General features: G+C 47.8%; 1 long non-coding RNA gene across 1 annotated transcript; it reads left to right on the forward strand.

Annotated features, from left to right (window-relative positions):
• The first annotated feature begins 6,429 nt into the window (after positions 1-6,429).
• Positions 6,430-11,983, forward strand: LOC137850726 (uncharacterized). The gene is made up of 3 exons (XR_011092776.1): positions 6,430-6,644; positions 10,186-10,332; positions 11,651-11,983. It is a non-coding gene; the product is annotated as an uncharacterized lncRNA (long non-coding RNA).
• Positions 11,984-15,098: the final 3,115 nt, after the last annotated feature.

The following is a 15,098-nucleotide window of genomic DNA, read 5'->3' on the forward strand; positions in this document are numbered from 1 at the left end:
TCCACTGCTTCCCTGGGCAACCCGTCCCAATGCCTTACCACCCTTTTCTTGAAGAAAGTCTTCCTTAGACCCATCTAAACCTCCCCCGGGGCAACTTGAGGCTGCTTCCTCACGTCCTACCATTTGTCACCTGAGAAAAGAGATTGATACCATACTTGGTTCAACCAACCTCCTTCCAGGCCATTGTAGGGAGTGGTGAGGTCTCCCTTCAGCCTCCTTCTCTCCAGTGTACCCTGCTTGGAAATGATGCAGGTATGCCATGACAGGAAAACAATCATGCCATGCAACGTAGCATTAGGCTTTTCAACTTGTGGAAGATTTCTCTTGTGCTGTTTAGAACATAGACCACAGTCAATTTCCGCTTTAAAAAAATCCTTTTTTACCAAAATTGAACCTTGGCACTGCCGTCTATGAAATGATTGCTAAAACATGACGGAACACAAAGATGAAAAACTCTTAGTGTAGCATTCACTGCCCTGACTCCGTGTCATTTGAAGTTCCTGATACACTTTTTAAATGTGCCTGGACAGCTTGAACTGTATCTCTGGTACTCAGCAAATAGCAAATGACTGTACTGAAAACACCTGAAACTGCACCAGCTTACATACAGAGTTCAGTGAGCAATGCGCTTAGGCATGAAGGAGGCTGTCCCCAGCCTTTTATTTCTTCAATATAATGCAGGAAAAGCCTATATTTCCAAAGCTAGGCTTTATAGCTAATTTCTTATACTACTATTGCAGTGTTGAAGCACCTCACAGCCTTCACCTCCTCTTGGAGTGTCTCTGTAAGATAGAAGAAGACACCTTGGACACTGAGATCAAACAGAATCACAGAAGCAGAGCATTCCTGAGTCTGGACGGGACCTCTGAATATCATCTCGTCCAAATTCCCTGCTCAAAACAGGGTCAACTAGAGCAGGTTGCTCAAGGTCATGTCCACTCAAGTTTGGAATATGTCCATAGAAGGAGACTCTACAACTGCTCTGGGCAAGCTGTTCCAACGCTCACTCACCCTCACAGTAAAAAAAAAACAAAAACAAATGTATACACATTGACAAGATCCCTCTGATCCTTCTGTAAGCTGAATAATCCCAGCTCTCTCAGCCTTCATCATATGAGAGACGCTCCCGTCCCTTAATAATCTTTATTACTTTGCACTTCACTCTTGCTTCAGGAAGTCCATGTCCTTCTTGTAGTGCAGAGCAGGGGAGGAGCCAGTGCTCCAGGTGGGGCCTCACCACTGCTAAGTAGAGGGAACATCATCTCCCTTGACCTGCTGGCAACACTGTTCCTGATGTAGCCCAGGGTCCTGATGGCTTTCTTTTTTTTCAAAGGCACGTTACTGGCTTGTGTTCAACTTGGTGTCCACCAGGACCCCCAGGTCCTCCTCTGCCAAGCTGCTTTCCAGCCAGTGCTGGTGCATGGGCTTATTCCTCTCCAGGTACAGAACATCGTATTTTCCTTTGCTGGGCTACTACTCTAAGAAACTACCAGGTCCGAGGAACTGGGATCTTTTCATGAGGAAACAATGCATTAGCAGAGCTTTGGGAAGTCAGCATTGGGCTTTGCACCTTAGTGCCCACTGGCATGCAAGACGCAACAAAGCCTGTGGGAGCATTTTGTTCTGCCCAGGCTAATTGGATTTGCTTGTCACTTCAAGTTGTGCCGTAGCAGAAGACAAGACTACCTGCTATATGACAAGGAAATCCTGGAGGAAAACCAGCTTGTTTCTTTGTGCTTTCCAAAACATTAAATAGAAGGTGTAAAATGAAGCCACACTCTGGATATCTGATTGTGACCATACACAGAGGGGACGTACTTGACAAGCAGAGTATTGTGGTACCAGTACTCTGAAAACTTCTGATGCAAACCTTGGAAACATTTAGTTGGGATAATCGATCACTTATTTACTGCCTTTTTTAATTCTTCAAGAAATTTGACAAACTAAAGCTCTGCTCCTCCCTTTCTAGGAAAAAAAAAAAAAATGTTAAAAAAAAAAAGTAAAGGCTGAGTATATTTCAAAAAAAAAAAAAATGTTTTAAAAGCAGGAACACAATTGAGTAGTACCTGAAGAGAACAAAACCAAGGGTCTGGGGTGGTTGTCGGCTTCTGTCAAACATTTATAACTATTCCATAAAGACGCAGTCTTAAACTGCAGAAAGATTATGTAGGATCTAATATTTGTCATAGTATAGCATTTGAGCTATAATAATGTTAAAATTTAAAGAATCCACAGTATTTATTTAAACTGATGTTTATCTGCATTACTACTTGCAGAATCCTTGGGGGACATCTCCCATTTTGATTGAAAACACTGAAAATAACATCCACACATCACAGGCAACTGACTTAGCACCATTTGAGGGATAAGAGTTGCAATAGTTATTGGAGGATTATTGAGTTTATCACCAGGCAGACTCGAAAGAGAAAGTGAAAGCACATATGTAATACGACATAGAATTGTAGAGAACAAGACACGGTTTCTTATCACATCATGTGTATACTGATGTTCAAGTTAACAAATCTAATTTATTCACTTTTCTCTCTGTTTGCAGAATGTAGGGCATGCACAGTATTAAAGACATATTGTCACTGTAGCAGAATTTTGCTTCTGGCCATATCATAACTCCATTTAATATCCTTAATTTAGTATTTTATGGTGGATGAGGGAAAGGCTGTGGATGTGGTCTACCTTGACTTCAGCAAGGCTTTTGACACCGTCTCCCACAGCATTCTCCTCAAGAAACTGGCTGCTCTTGGCTTGGACTGGCACACGCTTCGTTGGGTTAGAAACTGGCTGGATAGCCGGGCCCAAAGAGTCGTGGTAAATGGAGTCAAGTCCAGCTGGAGGCCAGTCACTAGTGGCGTTCCCCAGGGCTCGGTTCTGGGGCCGGTCCTCTTTAGTATCTTCATCGATGATCTGGACGAGGGCATTGAGTGCACCCTCAGTAAGTTTGCAGATGACACCAAGTTAGATGCGTGTGTCATTCTGCTCTAGGGCATGAAGGCTCTGCAGGAGGATCTGGATAGGCTGCACCGATGGGCTGAGGTCAACTGTATGAAGTTCAACAAGGCCAAGTGCCGGGTCCTGCACCTGGGGGGCAATAACCCCAAGCAGAGCTACAGGTTGGGAGATGAGTGGTTGGAGAGCTGCCAGGCAGAGAAGGACCTGGGAGTGATGGTGGACGGTCGGCTGAATATGAGCCAGCAGTGTGCTCAGGTGGCCAAGAAGGCCAACAGCATCCTGGCTTGTATCAGAACCAGTGTGGCCAGCAGGGCTAGGGAGGCGATCGTCCCCCTGTACTCGGCTCTGGTGAGGCCGCACCTCGAGTACTGTGTTCAGTTTTGGGCCCCTCGCTACAAGAAGGACATCGAGGTGCTTGAGCGGGTCCAAAGAAGGGCGACGAAGCTGGTGAGGGGCCTGGAGAACAAGTCCTGCGAGGAGCGGCTGAGGGAGCTGGGCTTGTTCAGCCTGGAGAAGAGGAGGCTCAGGGGCGACCTTATCGCTCTCTACAGATACCTTAAAGGAGGCTGTAGTGAGGTGGGGGTTGGCCTGTTCTCCCACGTGCCTGGTGACAGGACGAGGGGGAATGGGCTTAAGTTGCGCCAGGGGAGTTTTAGGTTAGATGTTAGGAAGAACGTCTTTACTGAGAGGGTTGTTAGGCACCGGAACAGGCTGCCCAGGGAGGTGGTGGAGTCACCATCCCTGTAAGTCTTCAAAAGACGTTTAGATGTAGAGCTTAGGGATATGGTTTAGTGGGGACTGTTAGTGTTAGGTTAGAGGTTGGACTCGATGATCTTGAGGTCTCTTCCAACCTAGAAATTCTGTGATTCTGTGATTAAAAACTAATCTGAAAGCCATATTTTTACAATTAAAATAAACAATTTCCACTATTACTGGTAGATGATCTATTATTTAACTATCCCATTGAACTTGATTACTTAAACATATAATCTTTCTAAGTACAAAAACAAAAAAGATAAAAAAGTGTCCTGATTTTTATTGAGTTTCTCTATTTCAGATGTTCCTTCTTGACTGTGCTTCCCCCACAATCTAACACCAATCTTTTCCTATATAAAAAAAAAAATAAAAAAATCAAAAATCCCTCTCCTCTCCTCTCCTCTCCTCTCCTCTCCTCTCCTCTCCTCTCCTCTCCTCTCCTCTCCTCTCCTCTCCTCTCCTCTCCTCTCCTCTCCTCTCCTCTCCTCTCCTCTCCTCTCCTCTCCTCTCCTCTCCTCTCCTCTCCTCTCCTCTCCTCTCCTCTCCTCTCCTCTCCTCTCCTCTCCTCTCCTCTCCTCTCCTCTCCTCTCCTCTCCCCTCCTCTCCCCTCCTCTCCTCTTTCCTCCTTTTTTTTTTTTTTTTCTCTGTTACAAATCACACACCTGAAACATAGCCAACTGTTTTAGAGAGATAACCTTATTAAAAAGCCACTGCAACAGTTTGTGTATGCCAGTCATCCAAGGAGAAACATTCACCAGTCTGGTCAATCTGAGAACCTGGCACAGATATACAATATTCTGTGGCCTACTACAAACTAAGTGTAAAAGCTTGATGGTATGGGGAGAGAAAGCCTGCCAAACCACTATACTATTGCCCTCCATAATACTCATTAAAAGAATTTAAAAAAATAAAAAAGTCTTGCAACAGACCTGGTATCTGAATCTGACACTAATCCCCAGAATTAACATGTAATGAGACTCATATGGAATGTCCTTGTGGTATTTTCAAATTGCAATTAGCACAGAGTTAATCCTTGGTGTGATACTTCTTTTTTTAATTATTATTATTATTTTTATATCAGTGCACAGAGTTACAGTCTTCCTTAATTTCAGCACTTCTGACTTCTGAAGACTTGATTTTACTACACTACTCCTCTTTAAAAACACTTTTGGTGGCCATCTGTACTGATCACTTTTTGAATGATTCCTAAAAGTATGGTCGTAGTGTAAGGAATGTTTCAGCAATTCTTGTCAATAGAGGGCTTAAAGGGTAAACCTTGAGTCTCTGATATCTAGGGGGGAGGGTTCTGTGAACTATTGTGACTATTGCATGGGACACTACACAAGTCCCTGATATCTGGCCAAGAGATTAAGGAGAAGGGGAAAGCTGAAGGACAACTAAAAGACAAAGCTTGCATGGGACGCTGTGCAAGTCTCTGACGTCCGGCCAAGATGTCAATCTTCTCCCTGCAACCTGCCAGAAAACAGCTGTCCTGGTTTCAGTTAGGATAGAGTTAATTTTCCTCCTGGGAGCTGGTAGGGTGCTATGTTGTGGATTAGGATGAACACACTGATGTTTTAATTGCTGCAGAGCAGTGCTTACACTAAGCCAAGGACGTTTCAGCTTCTTGCTCTGTCCTGCCAACGAGCAGGCTGGGGGTGCAGCAGGAGCTGGGAGGGGACAGACCCAGGACAGCTGACCCAAACTAGACAAAGGGTTATTCCATACCCTCTGACATCATGCTAAACAATAGATAGGGATGGCTAGCCGGGAAGGGGGGGGGGGCCGTCTGCTCGGGGATAGGCTGGGCATTGGTCAGCGGGTGGTGAGCAATTGCATTGTGCATCACTTATTCTGTACACATTAGTAGTAACAGTACTATTATTGTTATTATTATTGTGTTTTTTTTTGTTTGTTTGTTTGTTTTCCTGTCTTAAGAAACTGTCTCTGTCTCGACCCACAGGCTTTGTTTTCCTATTTCTTTCCCCCATCCCAGAAAGGGAGGGGGGAGGGTGAGCGAACGGCTGTGTGGTGCTTAGCTGCCGGCCGGGGGAAACCACAACAACAGCAATGTAGTCATGTAACCAAATTAAAGCCAAAACTTTCATCCCGGTCCTTCACCTGAATAGGGAGTGAGGATCCGGATCCTGGCATATATATGTGATAGTTTATATGCAGCCAAAGTAAATACTGCAGTCAGAGGTCATGGCACTAGACTTTGAAAAGTCCTGCATAATGAAGAGATCTCAGAAAAGTAAATTTAGATAACGATAACATCAAGAAAAGTCTTTCTGGTTGCTATATTCTTTATCTGTCGTGACTAGACAGTTGAAAATCTATGATGGCAATTTTGCCTTTTAGGTCATTTTCTTTTTTCTTGTATTTATGTCTTTTATTTATGTTTATTTATCTTATTTTGACAGGCTCTGTACTAATTTTCCTCACAGAATGACTAGCAGAAATATGACCCTTATGTGCCTTTTGTAATTAATTCATTAGGTCAACTCTAACCACTAAGCCCCTTGTCAGGTTATTTCTATTAGAGATAAGGAGCAATTGAACCTAAAACATTGAAGCCAGGTTGATGAGCTTATTCCACAAGGTCTCTTGGCTCCACCCTTGTGAAGTGAAATCTGCCGGGTGGGGATCATTTGACCTTTGCTATATAGGAAGCATGAGGATTTTATGGGAAGAATTGCTACCCCAGGGGTGTTTGAGGTTCAGATTACTTAGGGTGCTTTTCTACTGTCCTGATGGACTTTGTATTCCTGAGTAGGCTGTTTTTCTTCATGTTTTCTACCATTTCTGTGAAATAGTTTTGGAGACTCTATGAGCTAGTTACATTGGTGGTGACTTCTCAGAACAGGAAAACCCTGGTGGTGCTACTTCCCTGTGAAGTAGTTTGGCAGTTCAGAAGCTGGCAGGTAAGTGTTCCTGGGTTCTAGAGTTGTTGTGTTGGGGAGCTTGAGGACTTCCTTCACCTTGTCTGTTTTCAGTGAAGTTACTTACATGGATTCTCAATGGATCCCCCAGTCTGAGCAGGCTGCCCAGGTAGGCATCCAGGCAGGCCTTGAATGTCTCCAGAGGAGACTCCACAACCTCTCTAGGCAGCCTGTTCCAATGCTCCATTACCCTCACCATGAAGAAGTTCTTTTGCATGTCAGTGCACAACTTCCTGTGCTCTAACTTGTAGCCATTGCCCCTTGTCAGGCACTATTCCCTCATCAAGGGGGTATATTGATGGCATATTGACAGGCACTATTCCCTCATCAAGGTCATCGATGAAGATGTTGAACAAGATTGGATCCAGCAATGACCCCTGGGGAACACTGCTAGTCACAGGCCTCCAGCGGGACTCTGCTCTGCTGATCACCACTGTCTGAGCTTGGCCAGTCAGCCAGTTCTCAACCCACCTTGCCATCCACTCATCTATCCCACACTTTCTCAGCTTTGCTAGTAGGATGTCATGGAAGACAGTATCAAAAGCCTTGCTAAAGTTAATGTAGATGACATCCACCGCTCTCCCCCCCATCTACCCAGCTGGTGATGCCATCATAGAAAGCAACAAGGTTGGTTGAGCACGACTTCCCCTTGGTGAATCCATGCTGACTACTCTTCATAATTTTTCTTCTCTTCCAATTGCTTGGAGATGGCATCCCGAACAAGCTGCTCCAATACCTTTCCAGGGACAGAGGTGAGACTGAATGGCCTGTAGTTTCCTGGATCCTCCTTCCTGCCCTTCTTGAAGACAGGAGTGACATTGGCTATCCTCCAGTCTTCAGGCACCTCATCTGTTCTCCAGGACCTTTCAAAGATGATAGAGTGGTGTGGTGATCACATCTGCCAGCTTCCTTAGCACACGCGGATGCATTCCATTGGGACCCATGGATTTGTGTGTGTTGAGCCCACTCAGATGCTCCTGAACCACTCCCAGGTCCACCAGGGGGGAGCCCTCCATTTCCCAGACCCTTTGTCCTATTCTCAGGGGCAAGGAGTCCCAAGGGAGTGTCCCTGAAGCAAAGACTAAAGCAAAGAAAGCATTCAGTATCTCTGCCTCTCTGCCTTCTCAGCGTCTCCCATGACCAGGACACCTCCCTCATTCAGCAAGGGACCCACATTGTCTTCCTCTTGCTGTTTACATACTTGAAAAAACCCTTCTTATTATCCTTTACCTCTTTCGCAAAGCCTCATCTCTAGGTGGGCTTTAGCCTTCCTTGTTGTGTCCCTGCAGGCCCTGACAACACATCTATGCTCCTCCCAAGAGGACACGCTCCTTTTCCACATTTCATAGACCATCCTCTTCCTTTTGATCTTATTGAAGAGCTCCTTGCTCATCCACATGGGTTTCCTGCCCCCCTTCCCTGATCCCCGATTTCTTATTCTTCAGGATGCACCGATCTTGAGCATGGAAGAAGTGCTGCTTAAATGTAGCCCAGCCCTCACAAGCACCCTTGCCTTCTAGCAGCCTATCCCATGAGATACTCCCAAGCAGGTCCCGGAAGAGGTCAAAGTTTGCTCTTTGAAAGTCCAGGGTAGCAATCCTGCTTTTAGCCTTACTTGCTTTGCCTAGTTCCATCCAGAACTCCACCATCTCATGGTCACTGTATCCCAAGCTGCCCCCAACCTTCACATCCCTAACAAGGCCATCCCTGCTGGTAAGAACAAGGTCCAGGAGCACCCCCTGCACCTCGTTGGCTCCTCCACCACCTGCATCAGAAAATTGTCCTCAACATATTGTAGGAACAATTTGGACTGCTCGTGCCTGGCCAAGTTGCTTACCCAGCAGATGTCTGGGTAATTGAAATCCCCCATGAGGACCAGTGATCGTGAGGCTACTGGCAGTTGCTTGTAGAAGGCCTCATAGACTTCCTCCTCCTGATCTGGAGACCTGTAGTAGACCCCTACCACGGTGTCTTTCATACCAGCCCACCCCTTAATTCTTATCCACAAGCTCTCCACCTGTCCTTCACCTTCCCCCAGCTGGAGCTGGGGTACACTCTAATTGCTCCCTCACATAAAGGGCAACCCCACCCCCTCCCTTCCCCAGCCTGTCTTTCCTAAAGAGGACATAGCCCTCAACAGCATTCCAGTCATGCGAGCTGTCCCACCATGTCTCGGTGATTGCACTGAGATAGTGGCCCTGCGACCGAACACAGATCTCGAGCTCATCCTGTTTATTTCCCATGCTCCATGCGTTGGTGTACAGGCACTTTAGGGAAGCAGTAAGTGCAGTTACCCCTGGGGGGATGCAAGAAGAAGATACTGGCCAAGGGATCAGGAACACTACCTTCTCTGAGGAGCCCTCAGACAATCCTATGGGAGAGCTCAGAAGTTTTTCCCTGTCTTCAACAGTGACAGCAGTGATAATTTCCCCCAGCCCTTCTCTGTCACCTTTAGCTCCCCTCCCTTCCCCCATCAAACCTAGTTTAAAGCCCTGGTAATCAGCCCAGAGAGCTTGCTCCCCAACACACTTGCGCCCAACTTGCTCAGTTGGTGTCTGTCCGTAGCCCACATACCCGGCCTCTCAAAGGATAGCCCAAGATCAAAATACCCAAATCCCTGGTCCAGACATGACCCCCTCAGCCAGTCATTTACCTGTCCTGTTCTGCTCCTTCTATCTGCATCCCAGTCACCCGGCGGGAGGACAGAGGAGAACATTACCTGCACCCCCGATCCCTGCAACAACCTCCCTAGGGATGCAAAGAACTTTTTAATGTTCTTCATTTTTCTAATAGCAGCTTCCCGGGATCCAAACTGAATGACTATGAGAGGATAGTAGTCCTCCAGTTTAATGAGTCGTGGCAGAGCCTTCCTAACATCTCTCATATGTGCCCCAGGAAGACAGCACACTTCTCTGGCTAGGTTATTTGGGCGGCAGATAGGAGCATCAGTGCCCCTCAGCAAGGAGTCTCCAATCACCAGGACTCTCCGCTCTATTTTGTTGTGACACAGGTTACAATGCAGTGCTCCATCCGGCCCTGATCCTTATGTTTTGCACTTCCCCCAATCTTGACTCTTCTCAGGGTTGCTTCCCAGGTTCTGACTAGTGTCCAGATCCTTAGCCTCTTCTGCAACCTCCCTGAGAGCCTTAAATCTATTTCCCAGGGACACCATGGGGGTAGGTGGCACCATGGGTGTCGGGGGCACATGTCTCTTTCTGCTCTGAGCCTAGACAAGGGTCCAGCCCCTTGTCTCTTGTGGACAGTCTGGCCCTCTGTTCTGCATGTGTACAACGGGGGCAGCCTCTACCCCTTGTCGGGACATAGGAGAGGGCTGTCAAGCAACAGTAGGGGCGGGGAGACCCCTCCTATCTGTGACCCTCAGAAAAGTCCCTAGTCCTGGTCCCCCCATAGACGGGCTCCCTGAAGAAAAAGTGTGAAAGGCATCATTGTTAATAGTTTCTGAGGTAGGGTCAGGGGAAGATATGCTTTCCCACTTGTTCATTCTCCCTTTCTTCTCCTCCAGGCAAGTTATGGTAGCCTTCCAAAGCTTTGACTACCTTTGGGATGTTGAGACGAGCACATTCTTCTTGGTATGTCTCCAGAATGCACTTGAGGTGTTGTCAAAGGTTAAAGAAATCCTAAAGCGTCTCATGCACAGATGTGTTGAGAGGTAGGAGAGTTATATGTGGCAGGGAGAGGGGGAGAATATCTGGTCCCCAGAGTCCCAAGGGTGAATGGTGGAAGGCACTTTGAAATCATTGCAAGTTGTTCTTGTTGTCAATTGCCATGTAAATTAAGGCCATGCAAATACCTTCTACTGTTTCCTATTCCCTTTCGTTTTTTGTCTGCTTAATACCAAATATTACAGATTTGTTGAAATGCCTTAAAACAATATTACTTTTTAATTAACAACTTATTTTTTTTTCTCTCTAGTTATGCCATTAGCTGACAAAGTAGAAAGGTGTGCTTTTCCCTCTTGTTCTTGTATAGAGTTAGAGGCAATGGCAATTTAATCCACAACTGAGGCTCTGCAATGAATCACAGAATCACAGAATTTCTAGGTTGGAAGAGACCTCAAGATCATCGAGTCCAACCTCTGACCTAACACTAACAGTCCCCACTAAACCATATCCCTAAGCTCCACATCTAAACGTCTTTTGAAGACTTACAGGGATGGTGACTCCACCACCTCCCTGGGCAGCCTGTTCCAGTGCCTCACAACCCTTTCAGTAAAGAAGTTCTTCCTAACATCTAACCTAAAACTCCCCTGGCGCAACTTAAGCCCATTCCCCCTCGTCCTGTCACCAGGCACGTGGGAGAACAGGCCAACCCCCACCTCACTACAGCCTCCTTTGAGGTATCTGTAGAGAGCAATAAGGTCGCCCCTGAGCCTCCTCTTCTCCAGGCTGAACAAGCCCAGCTCCCTCAGCCGCTCCTCGCAGGACTTGTTCTCCAGGCCCCTCACCAGCTTCGTCGCCCTTCTTTGGACCCGCTCAAGCACCTCGATGTCCTTCTTGTAGCGAGGGGCCCAAAACTGAACATAGTACTCGAGGTGCGGCCTCGCCAGAGCCGAGTACAGGGGGACAAATGGTGCAAGTCTATCCTACTGCTTCAAGTTCAGTGATGCAACTTGAGTTTACGCTAATTAACTTTCAGGGATTGAACCAATTTAAAGCTTTTGGACTATGACAATTCTTGGAAAACATTCCCACAGGTTTATTTTCTTCTTTTACATTTGTTTGTTATCTCCATCTCTTTCAAAGCAGTCAGGACTGGTTTGCTTCTCTGTTCTCTGGAAAAGTTCTCTGCACTAGGAACCACTGTTAAAATCAGAATCCTGATCTAAGAGTATTGTAAGGAATGTTCCAGCAATTTGTGTCAATAGAGGGCTTGAAGGGTAAACCTTGAGTCTCTGATGTCTGGGGATAAGAGAACAAAGGGGTCTCAGGATTACTGCTAACTATTGTGACTATTGCCTTGGACACCAGGCAAGTCTCTGATACCTGGCCAAGATGGACAAAGGAGAAGGACAAGGACAAAGCCTGGGAGGAAGACTTTGAGCCTTCAGCACAAGAGACCCCCAGAAGGACCACCAGGGACTGATATGCACGTGCCAGTGGGAGGGTTCAGAATCCGGGAACTAATTATAATAACCCTGCCTTTTCTAGAAGTAGTAATGAATATGTATTAGCCTAGGAGCAGAAAAAGCAGCTGCCTGATGTAATGTCTGTGCATGTTGGAGGAGCCCAGACTCCTTGCGCATGCAGCGCTGTTTACCTGCCTTTTATTGAACCTATAAATAAATCTTAAAGCTAAATTGACTTGGAATTTATAACAGTTGGTTACTGTAAACCAGACCACTACTTTAAAAAATTTTGGGCAAAACCAAACAGACACTTTTGAGCATGTCATCTTCATTCATAATGCTTCAAGTAATTACAGAGAGCTGGGAAGCCAAAAAGCCTGAGAAGGACATGAAGGGATAATGCTGAACATCTCTGGATGACAAGGCTTCCCAGATGGCTGCTCCCTCTTGATACTGAGCTCAGCACAACACGAAGTTCTGCAACTGAAGAGGAAGGATCCTGCCCGGCCTGCTGCCAGTTCTAGGATGTAGAGAAGCCCCTGCTCCGCCCAAGGTCACCATACAGCACCAATGCAGTACCTGTGTATCTCAACCAGCAGCCCCCTCTTCTGACAGCCCTGGCTGATCATGTTGGAAATATCTCACCTGTGTGATAGGTCTTAGTTCAGACTTCTTCCTGATGTCTTATCTCAGCAGGAACTATAGGACCTTGTTTTTATGGGAGTGAAGTCTTCCTTCCATCTCAGAGAGAGGCAGACCCTTCTGCCTCCTGTGTCCTACCACACTCAGCAAAATCCTGGCTAATGAGTCCAGCTGCTACTGAGCTGAAACCATACATCCATAAATCTCTCAAATGAAGAACTGCAATAACTTTTTTGTCGGACATATCTATGCACTATAATGTTATGGCGCTTTTACCCTGCTTGTCAGCTGAACTCCACCACAACGACTCAAAGGAAAAGGGGGAGAAAATATGATGCAAAGGGCTCAAGGTTTGAGATAAGGACCAGAGATCACTCAATAATTAGTGTCATGGGCAAAACATAGGAATATTAATATTCTTTATTGCCTATCACTAACAGACTAGAACAGTGAGAAACTAAAAGCAAACTAAAACCACCTTCCCCCCCCCCTTTCACTCTCTTCTACCTCCTCCCCTCAAGCAGCGCAGGGGAATGAGGGCTGCAGCCAGTCCCTAACAATACATTTCTGCTGCTCCTTCATGGTCACTCCCTGCCCCTGCTCCACGTGGAGTCCCTCCCAGTCTGATTCTGAAGGGGCTGCCCACAGGCAGCAGCTCCTCAAGCACTGCTCCCACACGGCTCCGTCCCATGGGCTCCATCCATCCATCCATCCCCCAGGAGCAAACTGCTCCAGCACGGGTCCCCCACGGCTGGGCGGCAGCTCCCCCCAGACCCCCTGCTCCTGCGGGGGCTCCTCTCCACGGGGGGGCTGCAGCTGCGGCCCGGGGCCTGCTCCTGCCCTGCGGGGGCTCTCCATGGGCCGCAGCCTCCTCCAGGCCACATCCACCTGCTCCACCGGGGGCTCCTCCACCCACGGGGGGGCTGCAGCGTGGAGATCTGCTCCGTGGGGGACCCATGGGCTGCAGGGGGACAGCCTGCTCCACCGGGGGCCTCTCCCTGCACAGCCCGCAGGGGAACTGCTGCTGCCTCCTGCCCTCCTGCTGCACTCCCCTGGGGGGCTGCAGGGCTGCTTCTCCTCTCTTTCTCCCTGGGAAGCAGCTTTTTTTGTTATTTTTGTTCTCCTTTCTTAAATATGCTCTCACAGAGGAACAAGCGACATCGTTTCTTGGCTTGGCTCTGGCCAGCAGTGGAGCCGTTATCTAACGGGGGGCAGCTTCTAGATTCTTCTCACAGAAGCCACCCCTATGGCCCCCTGCTACCAAAACCTTGCCACGTAAACCCACCAGAGCAAGTCTTTCGGCGAAGAAATTTTTCGCAATAACCAACCGAAACCTCCCCTGGTACAACTTCAGGTTTTTTGTTCTTGTCTTGTCACTTGGGGCTTGGGAGAAGAGAATGATCCCCACCTCTCTGGAGCCTCCTTTCAGCTTCCTGTAGAGCACAGGAAGGTCTCCCCTGAGCCTCCTTTTCTCCAGGCTGAACAAGCCCAGATCCCTCAGCCGTTCCTCACCAGACTTGTTCTCTAAACCCTTAACAAGCTTCAGAGCCCTTCTCCGCACACGCTCTAGCACCTCGAGGTCTTCGCTGAACACAGTGCTCGAGGTGCGGCCTCACCAGAGCCGCGCACAGAGGGACAACCGCTTCCCTAGTCCTGAGGGCCACTCTAGGTCTGATACAAGCCAGCTGTAGAGATATTTACATACATCTATATGCAGCACTAGTGCATGTTCCTTGGAACACTGGTCAAACTCTCTTCAAAGCCCGTAAATTGATGGTTTCCTCGAACTGGCACTGACGCTTCAGCGGGATCCTCTAAATCCCATGTTACTGCTTCTGCTTCCTAAGCAGGTGACAGAAACTCCTAACCGGAGAGCAGAGGACTTGTAGTTCTGTACCCAGGAAATATTTGGAAGTTTGGAAGATGCTTCCCTTGCTCAGCTGCCATCCCTATGTTCATCAATCACCCGATCTTTTGCCTGCCAGCAAAAGTCTTGATGCAGTTCTTAAGGCAAGTTCTTTCTGAAAATCCTCAGCCACCTCTGTGCACGCCAAACCTTTCATGGCACTGTGCAATGCGCGGATGGCAGCGATAAATCAGGTTGTGGAATGAATGGCAACGTGTGGGGAGGGACTTTTCAGGTGGCTTCGCGCTGTTTCGCAGGTCCCTGAATTAGAGCTAATGAGGAAACAAGTGGTAGAAACAAAACCTTGAGGGAGGCTGAGATCAAGGATTGGCTACAGTGTTAAAGAGGACCTTTGGGCAGTGGGCAATTGCTGGCTGGCTCCAGGCGCGTGTCTGAGGGTCTCTGACCAACTGTATGATAGATTCGGGCGCGTGGACAGCACGTGGGGCTATGGGGAGAGGACATGTAGTAGTGAAAAAGGGCAATAAACGCCTCCTGTTCAAAAGCCATCAGGAGTCTGTGTCTTGCGTCCCTTCAGCAACACAAAGATTTGGCTCCAGATCCAAAATGTCATGTATTTGGCAATTTTATTTATGGTAGCACTCCCCACCCCTCCCATCTGCTCTTTTCCCTTCCCTCCCCTCCCCTCCCCTATGCTCCCTGTCCCGACACTCTGTTACCCACCCCTCCCCTCCCCTCCCCTCCCCTCCCCTCCCCTCCCACCCTCCCCTCCCCTCCCCTCCCCTCCCCTCCCCTCCCCCCTCCCCTCCCCTATACTAAACTACACACCCCTATACTACAC

The sequence above is a fragment of the Anas acuta genome, chromosome 2, assembly GCF_963932015.1.
Source record: "Anas acuta chromosome 2, bAnaAcu1.1, whole genome shotgun sequence".
Taxonomy (NCBI): domain Eukaryota; kingdom Metazoa; phylum Chordata; class Aves; order Anseriformes; family Anatidae; genus Anas; species Anas acuta.